This window comes from Dipodomys spectabilis, unplaced genomic scaffold, assembly GCF_019054845.1.
Source record: "Dipodomys spectabilis isolate Male_0828 unplaced genomic scaffold, ASM1905484v1 ptg000012l, whole genome shotgun sequence".
NCBI lineage: Eukaryota > Metazoa > Chordata > Mammalia > Rodentia > Heteromyidae > Dipodomys > Dipodomys spectabilis.
In genome coordinates this window covers 5,718,212-5,740,889 of record NW_024870689.1, presented here as the reverse complement: position 1 = coordinate 5,740,889, position 22,678 = coordinate 5,718,212, and the positions used below count along the sequence as shown (strand labels likewise).

General features: G+C 41.2%; 1 non-coding gene and 1 pseudogene across 1 annotated transcript; one reads left to right on the top strand and one right to left on the bottom strand.

Moving 5' to 3' along the window:
- The window catches only part of LOC122128390, a 74,594-nt pseudogene extending 52,180 nt beyond the window's left edge, over window positions 1-22,414 (top strand).
- Window positions 1,049-1,212, bottom strand: LOC122095020. Its single transcript, XR_006144997.1, has one exon. It is a non-coding gene; the product is annotated as a U1 spliceosomal RNA (small nuclear RNA).
- Window positions 22,415-22,678: the final 264 nt, after the last annotated feature.

Below are 22,678 nucleotides of genomic sequence, written 5' to 3'. Positions count from 1 at the left end.
TAAGCAAAAAGAAAAAAGCCAGAAGTGGCGCTGTGGCTCAAGTGAAGAGTTGAGGGACAGTGCCCAGGCCCAGAGTTCAGGCTCCACGACTGGACTCCCCCCCCAAAAAAAAAGAAAGAAAGAAAGAAAAATAACTAAAGCCAAAAAAAGCAGGTGTATGGCTCATCTGGTAAAGTACCTACCTAAAATGCATGAGGCCCTGAGTTTAAGTTCTAGGATAGAAAGGGGGAAAGGATGTGAAGGAATAGAAGGAAGAAAAGAAGGAAGGGAGGAGTTATTCTGTATATTGTACTTGCCTAGCTATTTCATTAAGGTGGCTTCTCATTCCTTTTTTTTTGTTTTTTGGTCGGTTGTGGGGCTTGAACTCAGGTCCTGGATCCTGTCCCTGATCTTTTGTGCTCAAGGATAGTGCTCTACCATTTTGAGTTACATTGTCACTTACGGTTTTCAGTGGTTAATTGGAAATAAGAATCTCATAGATTTTCCTTCCTAGGCTGGTGTTGAACCTTGATCCTCAGATCTCAGCCTTCTAACTAGCTAGAATTACAGGTATGAGCCATTGGCTCTGGTCACTCATTTGTTTTCTTTCTTTTTATTTGTAAGTCATAGGACTTGAACTCTGGGTACTGTCCCTGAGCTCATCAGCTCAAGTGAAGTGCTCTACCACTTGAGCCAGAGCCCACTTCTGGTTTTCTGGTGGTTAATTGAGGATAAGAATCTCATGAGCTTTCCTATATGGGCTGGCTTTGAACTGCAATCCTCAGATCTCAGGATTACATGTGTAAGCCACCTGCACCCAACTTCCTCATTTATTTTCTCATGGTGAGTTGTAGCTGATTTCCCTACTCCTTGTAGTTCCTAGCAACTACAAAGTAGTCCTAGAGGTACCTCATCCTTTATAGTAGTCCTTAGGACCAAGTGACTGCTGAGTGCAGGAAAGCAGATGAGGCCAATATAAAATACAATGCTATCTATCTATCTATCTATCTATCTATCTATCTATCTATCTATCTATCTATCTATCTATCTATCTATCTATCTATCTATCCAGTGGAGAGAACTAACACAGTCCCCCACTACCACAAATTATACAGTCGAATTTCCCACATTTGGGGAAATCTCAGGGGTCAGCACATCTGAAGTGCAATAGATAAGCCTGGCCCTGGGAAAACCATCTTCATGATCATAGTATCTCCCCTGCCAGGTAAGTAACAAGTGCCAGGTAAGTAACAAGGCTGACTTGGTATTTAAAAAACTAACAAACACATGAGAGTAGTTCACATTTGTAATCCTAGCTACTCAGAATGCTGAAATCTGAGGATTAAGCTTTAAATACTAGATAAATTTTGCTGAATTTTTATTAAAGCTCCTTTGGTGTTTTTAATTGAAGGTTTTATTTATTTTCTTATTTTACTGTTTCTTACTGTGACTACCAAAAAGCTGAGTGACTTCCGTGGCTTGTATTCCTGGATTACTTTGGAGGTGCTCTAAGACTTCATCAGAGGCCAGACTTGTTCTACTCAGTGGAGTAGCCAGCCACAAAGTTGTAAGTGACAATACTTACAGTAAGCAAAATTACATAAAATTAAAAATTCAGACACACATTTACACTAGCCATATTTCAAATAAAAATAGAATTCAAGTTTCAGTGAATGTTAGTAAAGTTATAATGCATTCATTTTATCTGTGTCCCCTGTCACACTGCCACAGAAGAATGGAATACTTAAGGCATATCATGTGACTCCCAAGGCCTGGATGTACTTACTCTGTTCCTTTACAGAAAATGTTTGCCTGACCATGTACCCTAGTGAATATCATTTATTATGCAGAGCTACCCTCTTTTCTATATGCTGTTATTTCTCCCTATACTTTTCTCCCTCCCTCTCTCTTCCCTCACCCAATCCCTCCCTTTCCTTGTTTTAGGGATCAAAACTCATGCATGGTAAGTTGCTAAGCTGAATCTCAGCCCTGTGTATGATTTTGTGTTTGGTGAGGGGGTACTTTTTCAGGGCTTGAACTTTGGCCCTGGACACTATCTCAACTTTCTTCCTCCCTCCTTCCCTCCCTTCCTTCCTCCCTCCCTCCCTCCCTCCCTTCCTCCCTTCCTCTCTTCCTCCCTTCCTTCCTTCCTTCCTTCCTTCCTTCCTTTCTTTCTTTCTTTCTTTCTTTCTTTCTTTCTTTCTTTCTTTCTTTCTTTCTTTCTTTCTTTCTCTCTTTCATTTTGTCAGTCATGGGGCCTGAACTCTGAAATCTGGGCCTGGTCACTGTCCCTCAGCTCTTTAGATGAAGGATAGTGCTTTACCATTTGAGCCACAGCACCACTTCTGGCTTTTTCCGACTTATGTGGTGATGAGTAATGGAACTCGGGGCCTTATGCATGCATGACAATCACTCTACCCCTAAGCAACCTTCCCAGCCCTCATTTTATTTTAAAAATAAAATTCAAAACATGCCTTTTATGAATCCTCTTTCAATTTATTGAAACATAGTATATATTCTTTAAGCTGTTTTTAAAATATTTTTAGTGTAAAAATATTGTACAGAAGGTTTACAGTTACATGAGTAAAGTAGTGGGCACATTTCCTAGTGAGCATTGTCACCTCCTCCTTTCTTTTTCCCCAAACATCCCTTCCCTCCCCACCTTCCCAACCCCTCCCATCCACCACAAATGTTGTAAAGTTTGTTTTCAACATAGTGTTTTGTACATCTCATTGTTACAATGGGTTAAACTGTATCCTTATTTAAACATCTTGTTATGTACATATAAGACGCAGGTCACCAGAAACAAATACAGTGAATACAGAGTAATACCCTGGAGGAAGAACATACCAGAGAAACAAAAAAAATCACATAGTACATTATAAATATGTTAAAAACAATAGCAAGAAAGAAAAAAGCACTTGAGTTACTATCTTGAGGTTTATTTCACTTAACATCATCCTATATGGTCATATGTACATAGCTTTTGATTTTTTCTTCTTGTCCTAGACATATACTAGATATTGAAAAAAAGGGAAACTATAAGACCTACATTTTGGGGGGGCCTGGCCTACTTCACTTAATATAATTTTTTCCAAGTCTTTCTATTTCCTAACAAGTGGGGTGATGTAATTCTAATGGAGGCATAGAATTCCATTGTGTACGTGTGTATGTGTGTGTGTGTGTGTGTGTGTGTGTGTGTGTGTGTGTGTATTATATATATATATATATATATGTATATATACATATATATGTCACATTTTCTTGATCCATTTATCTACTGAGGGACACCTGGGTTGGTTCCATATCCTAGCTATGGTAAATAATGCTGCAATAAACAATTGTGCTGGTAGCTTTAATATAGCCTTGTTTGCGATCATTTGGGTAAATGCTCAAAAGTGGGATTTCTGGGTCATAGGGAAGCTCTATGTGGAGTCTATTGAAGAATATCCATACTGCTTTCCAAAGTGGATGAACAAGTTTACACTCCCACCAACAATGCAGTAAGGTTCCTTTTTGACCACATCCCCTCCATCATCTGTTATTATTAGAGTTCTTGATTATAGCCATTCTAACTGGGGTGAGGTGGAATCTCAACATTGTCTTGATTTTCATTTTTATTCTTCATGTGTCTATTGGCCATTCCTATTTCCTCTTCAGAGACCTTTCTCTTTAAGTCTTTAGCCCACTTATTCATGGGGCAGTTGTTTCTTTGAGGATTGGTTTTTGGGGAATTTAATTTTTTGAGTTCTAAATATATTTTAGATATGAGACCCTTGTCCATTGTATGGCTAGTGAAGATCTTCTCCCAGTACTTGGGCTTTCTATTGATCTTGCTAGCTATGTCCTTTGCCATGCAGAAGCTCTGCAGTTTCACGCAATTCCATTTGTCCAACCTTTCTATGATTTTATGTGTTTCTGGGCCTTTATTAAGAAATTTTCGGCATGTGCCAAGGAGACCTAGAGGTTTTCCTCTTCCTTCCTGAAATGTTTTCAGGCTATCTGCTTTGACTCCAAGGTCTTCGATCCATTTGGAGTTGATTCTGTTGCAGGGTGCTATATAAGGATCTAGTTTTAGTTTTCTACAGGTGTGAAATATAGTATATATTTTATAAGTCTTTGTCCATCTCTCTAGAGGCCTCCACAAGTTTATATGTATTTGTAGCTTGGGAAGGGAAATAAGATTTAAATCAGGACAGTAGGAGGCTATGGTTTATAAGACTCATTTGAGACCCTTTTGGAAGGAATGTTGACTTTTTCCATCTGATATCCTACAGATGACAATCTTGGTACAGGTATTGAGTAGTCACAGGATAGGAAGCTTGTACTGATTTCTCCTGACTTTCCCCTGGGGACAAAGAAGGTGAAGTAGCCATAGGCATGAATCTGTAGGGGGATTGCAATTTATTTGTACTGACTGTATATTTCTAATTACTGTTGCCACAGGCCAGTGGGTGAAAGGTTTTTTTTTCCTTTCCTACTTTAGCTGTAACTAGTTATTTTTCATTTTTTAAATTTTATTTTATTGTAAAGAGTCTATAGAGGGGTTAGAGTTACATAAATAAGGCAATGAGTACATTTCTGGTCAAGCATTGTTACCCCTTCCCTTGTTTATCTTCCACTATCCCTTACCTTCCCCACCTCCCACACTCCTCCCCTCCCCACCCGAAGTTGTAAAGTTCATTTCCAACATACTGTCTTATGGGTGTCATTGTTGCAACGGGTCATCCTGTGTCCTTGTTTTAGCATTTTGTTATTTCCCTTCCCCTCCCCAAATTAGAAAAATGTATCTACAAGATGCAGGGTATCAAAGTCAAGCACAGTGACAACAGGGGATATACCACAGGGGGAAGAATATACAAAGGAAACCAAACACTTACATAATAAATCTAAAACAACAACAACAAATGAACCCCAAGATATAGTAACTTGTTTTTATAGGATATTTATTCTAAAACTCCCTAGACATCTTAAGTTTGGACTGTTTCTTTTTTTTCTGCCAGTCCTGTGGTTTGAACTTAGGGCACTCTACCGCTTGAGTCCCAGAGCACCACTTTGAGCTTTTTCTGAGTAGTATATCTTATATAGAGTGTCATAACTTTCCAGCTTAGGCAGGTTTCAAATAATGATCCTTAGTTCTCAGCTTCCTGAGCATCTAGGAGTACAAGTATGAGCCACTAGGACCTGGCTTGAATAATCCCATAGTTTTAACTAGCTGTTTTCATATCCCCTACCAACAATGCTTTCTCATACTTTTTAAAGTTATCTCTAAATAGCTTAGGAAGGAGTTTGAGCATTGCTTAATCATTTTTTCACTTTCATTAGTATATACTAGTTGCACACACTGAGAGGTTTGATGGAGTTACTTCCACACACGCATATGATATACTTGCTCACATTCATCCTGACATCCCAGTGCCCAGCCCTTGAATTCAAGGCCCAGAACTACTGTGTACATGCAAACATTCACGGAGACACACACACACACACACACACACACACACACACACACAGCAGAACAATTAGCAAAGGTTATACTATTGATCAGGAACTGCAAGGAAACATGGGAAGGTAGATTGTCTTTTCCCAGTTTCTCTGTCTTCCTCCATTCTCTGCTTTTCCTCAGAACAACTCAAGCCCTCCACACCTCGCTTCTGTCTGTTTGAACACCCTGAGCCTGGCTTCCAGTATGCCATTCATAGGGAGCTGCCCTTGCCTGGATAGATGGTCCTCAAAGTAAGCAGAGTGTCTCAGGTTATATTTTATTTTTCCATTTGGAGTGTGAATGCAGGCCCTGGGACCATAAGCAGCATCTTGAAGTGTATGGACAGCTGTTTTGAGCTACAAAACTCACCTCAGAAAACAAGCAGAGGAAGTGGGATGCAAAATACACAACCTGAACCAATAGATCTATAGGTGACTGAGAGCCAATTTCCACATTAATGTGAATACAAGGGTGAGTCCATTTAAAGACAGGTCTCCAACGATTTAATGGGACCCCATGGACAAGCCTGGCAGGAAGACACGTGTGTGTGTGTGTGTGTGTGTGTGTATGTGTGTGTGTGTGTGTGTGTGTGTGTGTGTGCCTGAAGGCTGGGCTGGGGCTTAGGCTGAGGCTGAGTGCAACCTGCCCTTATGCCTTTTTTGCTGCTCTATCACTTCATCCACAGCTCCACTTCTGGCTTTTTTGTTAATTGATTGGAGATGAGATTCTGATGGACTCTCCTACCATGGCAGGCTTCAACTCTGATCTTCAAATCCCAGCCTCATGAGTAGCTAGTATTAAAGAAGTGAGGCACTGGAACCTGTCAGGAAGCCTCTTAAATAACAGAGCTATTTTTAGGGAGACAGGAAACACCTCAGTCCAAAAGATGGTGTTGAATTTTCATGTTTTAAAAGAAAAAATGCACTCAATATTGAAGTGTGAAGTAATATTGAAGGAAAAAAGACAGCAAACTTTCATAAATCTGGTGTTGTGAAACCCCATCAGACATGAGTGTTTCATATAGGAATCAAAATAATATCTATGTGGCAACATTGAGACTTACCCATGTGATCACGTGAACTGGTTGAAGACCTATTCTCAGACCGACTAACCTTCAAAAGTCTGGGATTCTGCTCTGTGGAAGATGTTTCCCAGTCACACTTGTAAGTCTCTTAGTTCTGTTTTTCACACTTCTCATCCCTCATTCTTAGTATTCACCAAGTATCTTTTCCATTGCTGCTCCAGAAGATGCTTTCAATGTCACTGTAAGAAGTGGCGCTGTAGCTTAAGTGGTAGAGCGCTCGCCTTGAGCTGAAGAGCTGAGGGACAGCGCCCAGGCCCAGAGTTCAAGCCCCACGGCCAGCCAAAAAAAAAAAAAAGAATCTTTGGGGCTGGGAAGGTGGCTCAGTGGTAGAGCACTTGCCTTGCATGCTCGCGGCCCTGGGTTTGATTCCTCAGCACCACATAAGAAAAAAGCTGGAAGTGGCGCTATGGCTCAAGTGGTAGAGCACTAGCCTTGAGCTGAAGAGCTGAGGGACAGCGCCCAGTCCCAGAGTTCAGGCCCCACGACTGGACCCCCCCCCAAAAAAGAAAGTAATATCAATGTCACTGTAAGGATTCATCTAATAAGAGAAACTTGTTTGAAGAACTTTAATACTTATATTAATAATATCATTACTAATAAAGAGTATTATTCAAGAACTACTTTAAGATAAATAAAACATGATTCAGAGCAGTTATGTAGTTTGGATATTAAATCTGATAACACACATATATTCCTAGGCCATTACAAATCTGTAGTTACTTCAATCTTACAATACAAATGTTCTTAAGAAAGTATTGATAATATAAGCAACCCAGTAGTTGTTGAATGAGATAAATATAGTGAGGACTTCTGTTGAGCTAGTACACACTGGTTCTTGCTCTGAAAGCATCACCTATCTGTTCTGAGAGCCAGTCAGGCTTAAGTAGGACACATGCTTCCGGATGACAGACCTGCCTGGCATTCACTGCCTAAGTCCATTCAGGCCCACAGCCCATAGGCAATATAGAACAATCTTCAGAACAGTCATCCTGACTTTAAAGTTCAAGCCTCTAATCCTAGCACATCAGCAGACTGATGTCTGAGGATTGTGGTTCAAAGTCACCCTGGGCAGCAAAGTCTGGAAGACTCTTATCTCCAGTTAACCACAAAAAAGCCACAGTGGAAGGGATAAACTGAGAGCAAGGGAAGGGGTGTAATTGTCCCCAAAAAATGTATTCATTACCTGACAACTGTTTAATTTAACTGACTTAACTGTTACCCCTCTGAACGTCATATTCCTAATAATATTTTTTTAAGAAAAGGAAAGATGAGTCTGGGAAGGTGGCTCAATGGTAGAGTGCTTTCCTTGCATTCATGAGGCCCTGAATTCAATTCTTCAGTACCATATAAGCAGAAAGAAAGCTGGAAGGCACACTGTGGCTCAAGTGGTAGAGCACTAGCCTTGATCTGAAGAGATGAGGGACAGTGCCCAAGCCCAGAATTCAGGCCCATAACTTACAAAAAAAAAAAAGAAAAGGAAATAAAAAAGGAAGAGTATTGCTGCCAGGCTCAGTGGCCAAGCCTGTAATCCTAGCTATTCATGAGGCTGAGGATCAGTGATTGAAGCCAACTTGGGTAGGAAAGCCTATACGACTTTTATCTCCAATTATGTACAAAAAAACCTAGAAGTAGAGTTGTGGCTCCAGTGGTAAAGCAGTAGCCTTGAGGGGAAAAACATAAACTACAGGGATAATATCCATTTCCTGAGTGCAAGCCCCAGAAAGGCACAGAATAAAAGAAGGAAAGACACTATGAACTTGGTTTATCTGTACCTGAGATGTCCTTGTTAGAGACGATTATGGACTGAAACTCTGAACAGGGCATACTAGGTCTGGCATTTTTTCTGCACAAACTGTGTGCACAACCATCTTAACTCCTTCGCTATTCTATAGTTGCAGGTTGCATTATCTTCTCACCATGGAAGAGGTCCAGTATTTACTTTCCCTAGGGTACCTGTTTCCTTGTCTTCTGCTCTTTATTCATGGACAGCAGTATTTTAACTGAGAATGCAAGGAGGAGGATTGGCAAGGCCTTGAAAAAGAGAATTTGCTAGAAGTGGGTGAGACGGTGGTGATAATGCCCAGGACCAGGTGAGCATTTTGGTGATGATTGGGCATGGTGTGTCATTCTTTATCAATATGCTGAGGGGCCATGGGCATGAAGAGGAGGCCTCAATGCCTCCTGGGGTCATTCAGATTACACAGATATAAGCCAGCTAATCTTCCTCTCACTTTCCCAGCATGGAGTTATGGGTCCTGCCTGGAAGGGGACTCATGCCCAAGTATGGACAGCTATCCACACAACATCCAGTTGTGTCCTCTACATTGTTACTACATTGAGAGCAGTGCAGCACAAATCACATGGAGCATGTCTAAATCATTAAAGGGATGGGAAAGTGGTTCTATGTTATATGGACCAAGACAGACAGAGAACACCATATAAGTTCCCTTTCAGAGACCCCACTTCTGTTCAATGGCCAAGAGAACATACAGGAAAACCTCCAGAAGGAGGAGCTATGTTCCTAACCTGGACCTTCACTGCATGATTTCCCAAAGCTTATGGATACAATAAAACTAAATCTCTCCAAGATCAGGCACGAAGTCTCTCAGAGACCATTGCCCACATCTGTGAGGAGAGCATAGGAGGTAAAATGGACTGTCAGGGAGGGGAATAGCCACAGAGTGTCTCCGTGACATCTCTGGCATCCAGTATTCAGATAATTAGGGAAAGGTTATGAAAGCCTATTTGGTGTGGATAATGAATCATTGCAGCAGGTGGCACAGAGGATGGGAAAGCTAGTTGAAGAATACATGGGTCCCATCAATTCCCAAGATGTGCAGATCTACCATCAAGAGAGCTGGACTATATGTTGGATATGTTACATGATAGCCTTTGCTAATGCCAGGTCTTAGACATGTGTTATACTACAGTGACTCTGCTGTCTACTACCACAAAGGCATGTAAGAGAGAGAAACTTGATACAGTTGATGACATCACCAAGATCATCCTAAGGAAGAACTTCGTAGACATTATCATCTGATTGTGTGTGGGGTCTGGGGTGGGGGGGGTGTATGTGTGGACACTAGAGATTCAACTTTGGGTCTGGACAGTGCCCCTGAGCCTCTTTTGCTCAAGGCTTGTACTATAGCTCTTAAGCCACAGCTCCACTTTCAGCTTTTTTGATATTTTATTGAAGTCTCACAAGTATTTACTTACAAGATAAACTTTAATTATGAGGTGATATGATTTTAAGGATGATATACTACTATGCAAATGCAATAAATAAAAATAGGAGGTAAAAAGACACTCTAAGGACTATATAGGAAGTTTTATGAAAGCCATGAAAGTATATCTTAAAAAAGTGTTATTAGTGACTTAAACAGCAGTGCTAAATTTTTTGTCCTGTATAAATGAATGAAGTCAGTTATTTCTGTTTAAATGTATAATGTTATTTTTCTCTTTTTACTGTTTGTAATCCATACTATTAATATTAATAGGTGTAGGAGACTCAAGCTGAGCTGTTGAACCTGGAAAAGGTTTGAGAAGTTGGAACATCACCTGAATAGTACTCAGAAAGCTGAGAGCTGACTATGCAAAGGTTAAAACACAGCTCTGTGAAGTAAGCCAGGCCCAAAGAAATATAAGTCCCATGGTTTCCCTTATTTGAAATAACTAGTATATGTCTGAGACAAACAGAAACTGTCAGACAAGTTGATGTTAGGTGAAATGAACCCCAAGATAAGGATTCAAATGGTTTTTTTTTCTTTCTTGAGATTGTTTCCAACATATTTATAAAATGATTTCTTTGTTGCTTTGTATGTACCTCCCCATGGAATTAGCCCTGCTTTCACTGTAGTTGATGTTGGTATAATTTGTGGAAAGGAAGGAAAAAAAACAAATTGTTTAAATAGGGATACTGGTGGACCCATTGCATGAATGAGATGTACAACACGTTATGTCGAAAAGCGAACTTTACAACTTTGAGGGGGAGGTAGGAAGAGCTGGAGGGAGGGGTGGGGGGCGCGACATGGGGAGGGATGGGAGATGGGAAGGGATAGGAAGGGAAAACAAAGGAGGAGGCAGCAATGCTTGATAAGAAATGTACTCATTATCTTGCCCATGCAATTGTAACTCCTCTGTATGGTATTTTCACAATAAAAAAAAAACAAATATATAAATAGGGTTACAGGTGACCCCATTAAAACAATGAAATGTATAAGATGTTATGTTGAAAAATGAACTTTACAACTTCGGTAGGGGGTGGGGGTAAGGAAGGGGGGTTGAGAGGGGAAGGGATGGTAAGGGGAAACAAAGGAGGAGGCAACAATGCTTGATAAGAAATGTACTCACTATCTTGTCAATGTAATTGTAACTCCTCTGTATGGTATTTTCACAATTTAAAAAAAAAGCACAGCTGTGGAGAGTGTTAAGCTATTGCCCCCTTCCATAGTGCTTTAAAGGCCTTGAAGCCTGGGAGGTAAAAGAATTGACAACTTAACCTAGGAAGCTAGATAAAATAGACCAAATGTCTGGATTTTCTCTAGGTTGCATTCTCCTTTCTCAAAACAAAAAGGGAACCAGTGTTTCTCACTCACTGTGGTGGTTCTGATTGCAATATAGAAGCTTCATTTTTGCATGTATCCATGGTAACCTTCCCAGTGTGAATCCAAATAAATATGATTGCTTGTATGACCTGGGGCCCAAGTGCCAGTAAGCCTTGGGACCCCAGGTCCTCATTGATTTTTTTTTTCTTTTTCTCTATACCTGTCCGTGTATTTTCTAATTTTCTTCAGCTTGGTATCCTATTGCACTGCCTTGGGTTGCAATTAGCAACAAATATGAATATTCTTGAGTTGTAAAACATAAAGGACTTACAAACTTTCTTATCCCAGATGGCTTCAAACCACAATCCTCAGATCTAAGCCTTCTGAGTAGGATTACAGGCATAAGCCACTGGCAACCAGCATGCATCTGAAGACTTGATGTCAGTGAGATCTTTCTTGGGGAATGTCTGCACATCTCAGTCCTCCTCAGCTCTGTTCCTTCCTGTTACCCAAACAGAGTCAACACTTTCACTCCTTTATGTTCAAAATCCTTGAGGTTAGTGAACTGACTTGCCTGCCATGTACCTCCTTTCTATAAATACAATAGTGGGTTTTACTCCTTACCATCGATTAACTAAATTAACTGGGATCCACACAGAGGTGACATGTCCTTTTCTGGATTGCACACCATACACCTATGTTTTACTTTATCTAATAAAGTTAACATAACTTACCTTGTTTGAGGGTTCTTAGTTCCCATATTTCTTCCTTCTCATCCCTCTTTCCCTTGCACAGAGGGAAGAACCATTTGGAATTGTGAAGAGTGAGTTTTTAGTCATTTTCTGAAAAGCTTTGCCAATGGATCCTGATTTCCAAGTCCTGAGTAACTGGCCTGTAAAGCCTTGTTCTTTAATCTCTCCTCTGCTGACACAAATGACCATATATATCTAAAAAAGGCTTTGGGAAATGAGTTCAGGTTATCAGTTAGGAATCCTTATTACCTGGTCACTGTGCATAAGTTGTTTTTGTTTTTTTGTTTTGTTTTGTTTGAATAGTGTACAATTAGTACCAGAATTAGACTTCCAAGTATTTTTTTTTAATTCAAAGCTAGCAGGCTCTCTTATTTGAACCACAGATCAACTTCTGCCCCACACTCTTTATCTTCTGGTGGTAAATAGGACAGAAGTTTCCCACAGGAAGCCAAGGGCACTACACAGTATCCTCAAACCTGAGGACTGTGGTTCACAGCCAGCCTGGGCAGGAAAATCAATGAGCCTCCTATTCCCAACTAATCAGCAAAAAGAAGTGGAACTGTGGCTGAAGTGGTAGAGCAGCAACCTTGAGCATAAAAAAAGCTAAGAAAAAGCTAAGAAAAAAAGTTTTAAAAAAGGTAAGTGAAAAACAGATCTAGCACTAAGACTACCACAAAATAAATTTTTTTAAAAAGTGCAAGAGAGCACAAAGAGTCTTAAAAATGATAAAAATTAACAAGAAACTGGTGGCTCACACTTGAAATTCTAGCTACTCCAAACACTGAAATTGAGCATTACTATTCCAAGCCAACCAGGACAGGAAAGCCCATTGTGTGTGTGTGTGTGTGTGTGTGTGTGTGTGTGTGTGTGTGTGTGTGTATGAGTGTGTGTGTGTTCCTTTCTGGGATATGATCTACAAGTTTTTGCTTGACCATTTCCAATCTTTTGGAGGTTAATTTGAGATAAGAGTCTCATGAACTTTCCTTGTCTCCTGACAATGAACCGCAATCAGTATAAGTCAGGACCTTGTGGGAGTGTCTATACTTACCTCCTACTAACCACCAAAACCAAAAAATGAACCAAATTGCAACTGTTACTAAAGTTTTAGAGCATTCTATCCTTCAGCAGGATTGGTGAGGCCCTAAAAACAAGACAGAGAACCAACAAATAAATAAATGTATTTGAAGAAGAAAAGAGCCAATTAGTTTTTTATAATATAGACTCATATCTTTAATCCAAGCTGAAATGTAAAGATCACAGTTCGAATCCAGCCTGGGCAGGAAAGTCCAACTAACTTCTTTTTGAGTGTGCTAGACATGGGCTTGAACTTGAGGGTTTTTACTCAAGTTTAAAAATACTACTTCCTGTATCATGTGCTGAATTGGAGATGAGACTGATGGACTTTCTAGCCCAGGCTGGCTTTAATCTGTAATCCTTAGATTTTAGGATACTGTGTAGTGCCTTGGTTCCCATGGGACTCTTATTTACTATTAACCACTAAAAGAAAAATAGAGGCGGAAGTTGAGCTGAGGCTCAAGTAGTAGAGCCTGCTAGCTTTGAAATGAAAAACAAAATACCCAAAACAAAACAAAACCACCCTCAGCGAGAGTCACTAGGCCTTGAATTCAAGCCTCCTCCCCCCGCCAAAAAAAGACCTCAGGAGTTGAGTTTTTGTTCCTGCTAGCTTTGAGCAAAAAACAAAAGGCCAAAAATCTCATGGACAGTGAAGTAGTGTGGCCTAAATATAGAGCCTGCTAGTTTTGATCTAAAAAAAACAAGCCAGGTGCCTCTGGCTCATGCCTGTAATCCTTGCTACTCAGGAAGCTTGGATCTGAGAATCACATTTGGAAGCCAGCCTCGGCTAAAAGGTCCCCTGGTGACTGTTTTTTCCAACTAAGTAGAAGTGGCACTATGTCTGAAAATAGTAGTGTGCCTGCTGTGTCCCTGATGGACAGTTCCTAGGCATTGAGTTCAAGCCCCAAAACTGACAATATCAATAAATTAATTAATTAAATACTGAGCATAAATGAGTAGGCCCTAATAATAAAGGACATGAACTTTGAAAAAGGGGGAAGGGACAATCAAATAAATGAAAAGGTGGAAAGGGAGCATATTAAGGCCTTCTAAATCAAAACTGTAATTCTACCTGCTCAGATTACTGAAAACTGAGGACTTTGGTTCAAGCCAGCCCAGGCAGGAAAGTACAGGAGACATATTTTACTGTGTTCAGTATGGGGGCTTGAACTTGCTATGTTTTGCTCATGGCTACAGGTCTACTTCTTCCAACCTCTAGGTGGTTATTAGAGATAATTGTCTCATTGACTTTCTTGCCCAAGACTGGCATTGAAACATGATTCTCAGATTTCAGTCCTTTCTGTAATGCTCTTGACTTTCTATTGATATTCTAATCTCCTATTAACCACAAAAAAATGCAAAAGTTGAGCTGTGGCTCAAGTAGTGAAACCAGCTACTATTAAGGTAAAAATAAATAAACCTCAAGGAAAGTCATCATGACTTAATTTCAAGACCTAAGAACCACTACTCAATTAAAAAAAAATAGAACCTCAGTCACTGTGACCTGAGTTTAAGCCCTAGAAAAAGAGCTGCAAAAAAGAAAAACAGCCTGTAGTTTACCTGTGGTCAAAGTTGTAGGTCATGTTAGTTTCAAGGGAAACAAAAAATCAGCATAATAGCTAGTGCCTAATAACAAATGCCAAAAAGAAAGAAATAATAAATAACTGAAAAGGTGAAAGAAGAGGTAATTAAAGATTTGTAAATGTTGACTCACACTTATAATTCTGAATGCTAAGGAAACAGAAATCTGTAGGTCATGGTTCAAAGCCATACTGGACAGGAAAGTCCATGAAACTTGCTTCAGTGTGTTCAGTCGAGGGACTTAAAATTGAAGTGTTTTGCTCAAGGCTACAGCTCTACTATCTTCCACCTATTAGGTTGACTGGAGATAAGAGGCTCATTGACTTTCCTGCCCAGGCTGACTTTGAACTCTGATCCTCAGATTTCAAGCCTCTCTGTACTGCCCTGGACTACCCATGGAATTCTTGCCTCATATTAATCACTTAAAAAAGGGAGAAGTTTAGCTGTGGCTCAAGTAGTAGAGCCATCTACCCTTCAGTTAACTAAGTAAATCAATAAAACCTCAGAAAGAGAGGAGAGGAATGAGAATGAAAGACAGAACGTCTTACAATAAGCAAAAGGAAAGAAATGTATATATCACCTGGAAGAAATAATTGTATTGTCAAAGCTTATAGAATTGTATTGTCAAAGCTTATAGAATTCACAAACTTTATCGACCATAATAATGACAATTTGCATTGTGAAGGTTAAAGTATGTTTGTGACTTCAACTAAATATCACTATTCCACAATATTCTGAAATAAGAGAAATTTAGGTAATCACCTAATCTCAATAATAGTAAAAATCTCAGAAAGAGTCACCAGGCCTTAATTTCAAGCCCTAACACCAACGTGCCTAACTCCAGCCAAACACACACACACACACACACACACACACACACACACACACACAGAGCAGGAGCTGAGTTCTCACTCTTGGAGCAGAAGCCAAATGAAACAAAAAGTAGACTGTAGTAGACCTATGGCTTAAGTAATAAAGCAAGCTGCTTTTAAGAGAAAAGAAAAGAAAACTTGAGTATGAAGGCAAGGCCCTAAGCCCCTGACTCTTCCCAGAATGGAAATCAGTCATGGAATCCAACAGAACGTGCCCCTTCAGTTCTAGGCCCTCCTATCAAAAATAGATGGTAGGCTTGTTCTTGGCTTCTGGCACAAGTACCTTGTGTAGAGGAAGCCCCTCCTCTTGCTTCCTGGATCCCAGGGTTCAGCCTCTCTTGTGAGTCAGGGTGGGAGGTGGATGGCAGTGTGGCAAGAGGTTCCAAATAGAGTGGCAGCTGTGCTAATTGACTTGAGGCTGACAGCTGGATGCCAGGGCTAAGTGATAACAGGTAGCTATCTCTGACTACCCAGCAGTAGGCAGACTGAGTTGGAGCACCTGCTGGCTCTGCCTATCAAGTCCACCCCATCTCCTCTGCCCCATAACAACCAGAGGTTTAAATGGGGATCTGAGTTGGCTGTGTCAGATTCCTGCTCCCCAGCCCTACCTGTTTTCCTCGGTGTACACCACTGCTGAGGACACGCATCCAACTGCTTTGCAGCCCTACACCGTGAGGGAGATCGTGTACATACAGGCAAGCCACTGTGGCAACCAGATTGGCTCAAAGGGGAGCATGACACTGGCCTAGGATCCTAGTCTCAAATTTAGGGGGATAAGGAGGAAGAGGACGGGGTTGGAGGGTGCAGGTGGTGGTGGTCATGTCTAGGCTGAGGTAGGTGGGGCTCCATAGTAGTCCCTAACCTCCTAGAAATCAAGTCCCCCAGATAGTTTCCCCAATTTCCCTAATTTGTGTGGCCCAGGTGGGTGTGGTTTTTTAAGCAAGGCTGGGGTGGTTTCAAATCCCTTGCATGTCTTAGTCTTACCTGAGACTCAAGTCATTGTACTTAGTTTCCTGGGAATAGACTAATGCATTTTTGGTCTGATTTGAAAGAAAGGAGTGCAGTGTCTTTGAGCTGACAGATACAGAGGATTCCCTTTTTGTCAACTGATGAGTATTAGATAATTGAGAACAGTTCATCAACCTTAATGCAAATTTCTCTGAGTTTTCATGCCCTATCTCAGTTCCCTTAAGTTGGGTGTTTTCTAAATCCGTGGTTGTCGGTGTATGCTCTGAGGACCCTTGGGGTTCTGGAGACCCTTCTAGCTGAGTCTTCAAGTTACTGCTTTGGCAATTTCATGTCCATATAAGGCCAGGTTCTCATCATAGAATCCAAACAGAATATGGTATCCCGTAAGATAGAATAAACATAGGAGAACCCAGATGTCTTCTATTCAGCCAGATAGCAAAGAGATTAACAAAACTAAAATGCCATCAATTTTTGTGCTTTTTTTAATTTAAAAAATTAATTTTTTTACAAAAATATTTGTGTCAACAGGACTTGGATTTCTTATAGTTATTTTAAAATCCATTGTTTGGACAGTTAACATTCTAGGCCATAATACACTTCTAGTTCCATCTCAGTTTTGGGAAATGCTAAGCGATGAGCACAACATTGACTGCACTGGCAACTATTATGTAGACAGCAGCTTACAGCTGCAGAGAATCGAGGTATATTACAACGAGGCAGCTAGTGAGTGTCTCCTGTCTGGCTTCCAATACTGTGGCAGAATAGGTCCCTGGGGAATACTAATGACAAGGAAGGAGTTCCTGCCTTTCTTAGGGTGGTATTGTAGTTCGAATTTGGGGCCTCAATCTTGTAAGTCAAGTGCTGTATCCACCTGAGCCCCTCCACCATATATTTTGTTTTAATTTTTGAGTATACACTTGAGAATTTCCTCAGGAAAGCCTTTTACTGAATTCCCCCTACCTGTACTTGCTGACTAGCCACACCTGGATTTTTTTTTTTTGTCATGGGGCTTCAACTCTGGGCATAGGCATTGTCCTTCATCTCTTCAATCTTTCTTTTCCTTTTATTACCAGGGGTTCCTTTTTTTAGAACTCTCTGGGCTTCTGGGATAACTCCTTCTAGCTTAGTTTAATTAATTAATTCTGCTTGTTGTAACATATTTGGAAATTTTAAGTTTTTATGTTTACTATGCGTGAGCCGCAAAACCGCTTGTGAAGTTGTAGGAGTTTTTGGAGGCAGCGTCACATCAGATGATTGATTGGGGCATCGCCCACATTTAATCTTTGGTCCTAGTCTTTATTATTTAGAGAAGTCATCTCTATTGGACTGGAAAGAAACAACATGCTCTGTTCACGGATCAATAGAAAAATAGCCAAAACGAGAATAAAAGCAATGAATGTACAGCCAAGAAGAATATAGTAAGAATAAAGGTAGAGGCTATAAAGGTGCAGCCAAGTGTATGGGAAGCCTTGAACCAACACCCCCTTCCTGCAGGCATGCTTCCTTAAAGCTCTTTGTCTAAGGCTATCTCATGCAGACTCCGCAGGAAGTGGCATGACACCAACTATTTCAGGTAGTTTCTTGGAAATGAGAGTCTCCCAGAATTTCCTGCCCCAGCTGGCTTCAATCTGCGATCCTAAGATCTCAGACTTTTGAGTAGCTAGAATTTCACCCTTCAGCAACCAGAGCCCAGTTGCATTGCCCTCTTTAAAATACAGATTAAATTTCTAAAAAAAAATTTTGAAATTGAAAATTTTAAAATTTTAAAGAGGGATGTTCAGTCACTAATATATATGTGAATAGTCCAAATCATAAAGCATAAATAAAGTGTCTCACCCTGAAATCTATAACACTTCTGGACTTCAGCATTTTGAATATGAATACTTAGCCAACAATAAATTCTTTTTAAGGTTTTTAAAGTAAAAAACATTGTTGTGATGTAGAAAAACCCAATAATAATGTGTAAACACTGCTTTTAAGTGATATATATTGTCTTTCCTAATACAAACAACCTTACTGAAGTCTACAGAGTAGATTGTCAGTTTTTGTAACTGTCAATGTGAAATTCATTTAATTTTATATAAAGAGTTTCCATTCTACATCATTGTATACAAACAGAATCGTAGATAATTGGTTTTCCTGTGTAATAAACCAATGAAAAAGTGCAAACAAAAGGACAGAGCTATTTAATGTATTTGAGTTTTATAGATCTACATTTGGGGATGTCCTCACCTTCGTATTTTGTGGTGATATTGCTTAAGTAAGATATAAGACTTTAATCTTGTGGTTCCTTGGTTGAGAGTCGTTGTGTGGAATTGTGTCACTGCTATGAACAGTATTTTATGTTGTGTCTTTATTAGATCCTGTATATCAGGCAGGATGGCCTGTTTTCTTCATGTCATTGTTTAGGAAGGGGGCAGTCTCAAACTCATGCTTATATCATTTTAACTGATATCCCTTTTGAAAAATCAGGTTAAATGGCAAATTGCAAGTAATTGCCCAAGGTTGCTCTGAGTATTTGAATACAGGGAAATGTGCTATTTGATAACAATTATTGAAAAATTATAACACAAGAAATATGAATTTTATGTATTTTCCCCAGGAAAGCATTATACTTGAATTTCCCCTACATCTACTTGCTGAAGAGCCACACCTGGCTCTTTTGTTTTATTTGTTTGTTTTTTTGTCGGCAGTGGCACTTAAACTCTGGGCCTATGCACTGTGCCCCAACTCTTCTGTTCAAGACAAGCAGCCCTACCACTTAAGCCACAGTGCCATTTCTGGTTTTCTATCAGTTTATTGGAGATAAGAGTCTCACAGACTTTCCTGCCCAGGCTGGCTTTGAACAGTGATGATCTCCAACTACATAGTTGCTAAGATTATAGGCATGAGCCACTGGTGCTCTGCACCTAGCTACTTTTAATTGGGGAAGGGAAGGGATAGTGGGAGAACAACAAAGGAGTGGGTAACAATGTTCGACAATAAATGTTCTCATTTCCTTACTCATGTAACTGTAACTCCTCTATACAGCACCTTTACAATAAAAATAAAATTAACAAAAAAGAGAAAGCTTCTTGCTGATAGGCAATGATGACTCACACCAATAATCCTAGCTACTCAGGAGGCTGAGAAATGAGAATCATCGTTCAAATCCAGCCTGGGCAGGAAAGTTCCTGAGAACCTTATCTACAATAAACAACTCAGAAAACTGAAAGTTGGACTGTGGCTCAAGTGATAGAGTGCTAGCCTTGAGCTGAAGAGCTGAGGGACAGTGCCCAGGCCCAGAGTTCAAGCCCCACCATGAACAACAACAACAAAAAAAAGGTGTTGTCATCTTTCTTTTGCCCCATTAGACTCAAAGCCTGATGCTCATCTTTGCCTCCTGAGTAGCTGAGATTTCAGCCACCATGCCCAAAGCAAAGGAATAAAATGCATGGAAATAGACAACTGCAAACGTCCTTAAAGTTGCTGAAGCCTCTTGCATGGTGATTCATTCTCAAGATATCTTTTCTGTTTCCATGTCTGAAATGCTGTAATTTCTATAATGAATGCTGAGAGCCACTTAGAATCATAAGCTCTGCTCCTAAGTTCCTTGTCAAGTATAGGCCCAAGTCAACTCTTGTTCCCACAGGCAACAAATATGTTCCTCGGGCCATCATGGTGGACCTAGAGCCTGGCACCTTAGACTTAGTAGGATCAGAACCATAGAGTTTCAGACCAGACACTTCATATTTAGTACGTCAGCATGGTCCATAGAAGATGGCTAACAGGCACCCCTCCTTCGTAACATCCAGACACTCCAGTTCCCAGAGCTGACCTGAGCCTTTATTCATCTAGATATCATCCTCACCTAACCCACCTATTTCAGTCCACGGGAGTCATGTCCCTGTCCACTCAATCAGCACAGATAAATACCAGTCTGCAAACAGCCTCTGAAGGGAATGAACAGCGAGCAGGGAACGCCTCCAACAAGGTTTCAGCGCTGCTGGCCCTTTCAAATACCTGGCAATAACAGGGAACCATTTCAGGACACCAGAAATCAAAGCACAGCTATGTGTGAGCAAGGTGCAGACAAGTGCCTGCAGCTTAGCTTCCCTCTGACCATTCTGTTCTCCTGTTCCTCCTGTGAAAGTAAGTACTTTTCCAGTATTGAGGCAGGCTCTGTTCATTTTTTTTGGTCGGTCGTGGGGCTTGAACTCTGGGCCTGAGCACTGTACCTCAGCTCTTCAGCTCAAGGCAAGCACTCTACCGCTTGAACCACAGCATCCCTTCTGGCTTTTTCTGTTTATGTGGTGTTGAGGAATCGATCCCAGGGCCTTGTGCATGTGAGGCAAGCACTCTACCACTAAGACCCCTTCCCATCACCAGGCTCTGTTCATTTTTAGAAGTACGTGGTTTGGGTTAAAATGTATCTTCCTCCACATTGTCTTTACTTTCTTTAGAACCTGGTTGATTTGTAGGGTCCCAGATACATTGAAAACATTTCCTGGGGGCTAGGAAGGTGGCTCAGCAGTACCGTGCTTGCCTTGCATGCATGAGGCCCTGGGTTCGATTCCTCAGCACCATATAATCAGGAAAAAAAGCCAGAAGTGGTGCTGTGGCTTAAGTGGTAGAGCACTAGCCTTGAGCTGAAGAGCTGAGGGACAGCGCCCAGGCCCAGAGTTCAAGCCCACGACTGGACCCCAAAAAAGAAAACATTTCCTTTATTTCACCAGTGTATCTAAAATAATAGCCAAAGTTGCTCAGAGGAGCCTATAGTCTTCACAATGCATATAGCAAAGTCATTATTCCTGGAGTATGTGTCTCATCATGTCTTTGTGTCTGATAGGCCAGAACAGAGCAGGCAATAACTGGGCCAAGGGCCACTACACAGAGGGAACCGAGCTGGTGGAGTCAGTGCTGGAAGTGGTGAGCAGAAAGGTGTGTCTGTCTCCAGGGTTTCTAGCTGGCCTACTCCCTGGGAGGTGGCACCAGGTCAGGCATGGGCACCCTGATTCTCAACAAGATCCGAGAGGAGTTCCCAGACAGCATCATGAACACCTTCAGTGTCATGCCCTTGCCCAAGATGTTGGACACTGGCACCTTAGACTCAGTGAGATTGGAACCATTTGGCCAGAGTTTCAGACCAGACAACTTCATATTTGATATGTCATCATAGTCCATGGGAGATGGCTAACGGGCACCCCTCCTCCCTAACATCCAGACACTCTAGTTCCCAGTGCTGGGCTGAGCCTTTATCCACCTAACCCTATCATCCTCACCTAACCCTACAACACCATCTTGTCTGTCCACCAGTTGGTGGAAAATGCAGATGAAACGTTATGCATTGACAACAAGGCCCTGTATGACATCTGCTTTTGCACTCTGAAGCTGCCCATGCCCACCTATGGAGACCTGAACCACCTGGTGTTGGCTACCATGATCAAGGTCATCACCTGCCTGCGCTTCCCTGCCCAGCTGAATGCAGACCTGCGCAAGCTGGCTGTGAACACGGTGTCCTTGCCCTGCCTGCGCTTCTTCATGCCTGGCCTTGCACCCCTGACTAGCCGTGCCAGCCAGCAGTACAATGCTCTCTCAGTGCCCAAGCTCACCCAGCAGATGTTTACACCAAGAACACGATGGTCACCTGTGATCCCCGCCATGGCTTCTACCTGACAGCGGCTGCCATCTTCCGAGGCCGCATGTCCATGAAGGAGGTGGATGAGCAGATGCTCAACTTGCAGAACAAGAACAGCAGCTACTTTACAGAATGGATCCCCAACAACGTGAAGACACTTGTGTGTGACATCCCCACACATGGCCTCACGATGTTGGCCACATTCATTGGCAACAACACGGCCATCCAGGAACCCTTCAAGCACACCTCAGAGCAGTTCAGTGCCATGTTGCAGCACAAGGCATTCTTGCACTGGTATACAGGTGAGGGCATGGATGAGATGGAGTTCACTGAGGTTGAAAGCAACATCAATGACCCGGTGTCCAAGTACCAGCAAATCAAAGATGCCACTGCTGATGAACAGGGGGAATTTGAAGAAGTCTTGTGGAAGAAGAGGTTTAAGACTTCCCATTGCTAGCAGTGCAACAGGAATGCCAGAGCCTGCCTACTGCTTCTCAAATAAATGGTGCTTTCCTGAGCTACTGTTGTCCTGCAGTGGGACCTTGCTATGTATCATCATGCTCAGCCTTCTCTGTCAGGAACTCACTGACAGTGAATGTAAAAATGCAGATTTCTTTTAAATATGATTGTTTTAAAACCCTATTTGTATAAATAAAGAAGTATACATTTTATACCCTGAGCCATTATTCTTCTTTAGAATCCTTTTTATTCTTTCAGTGTA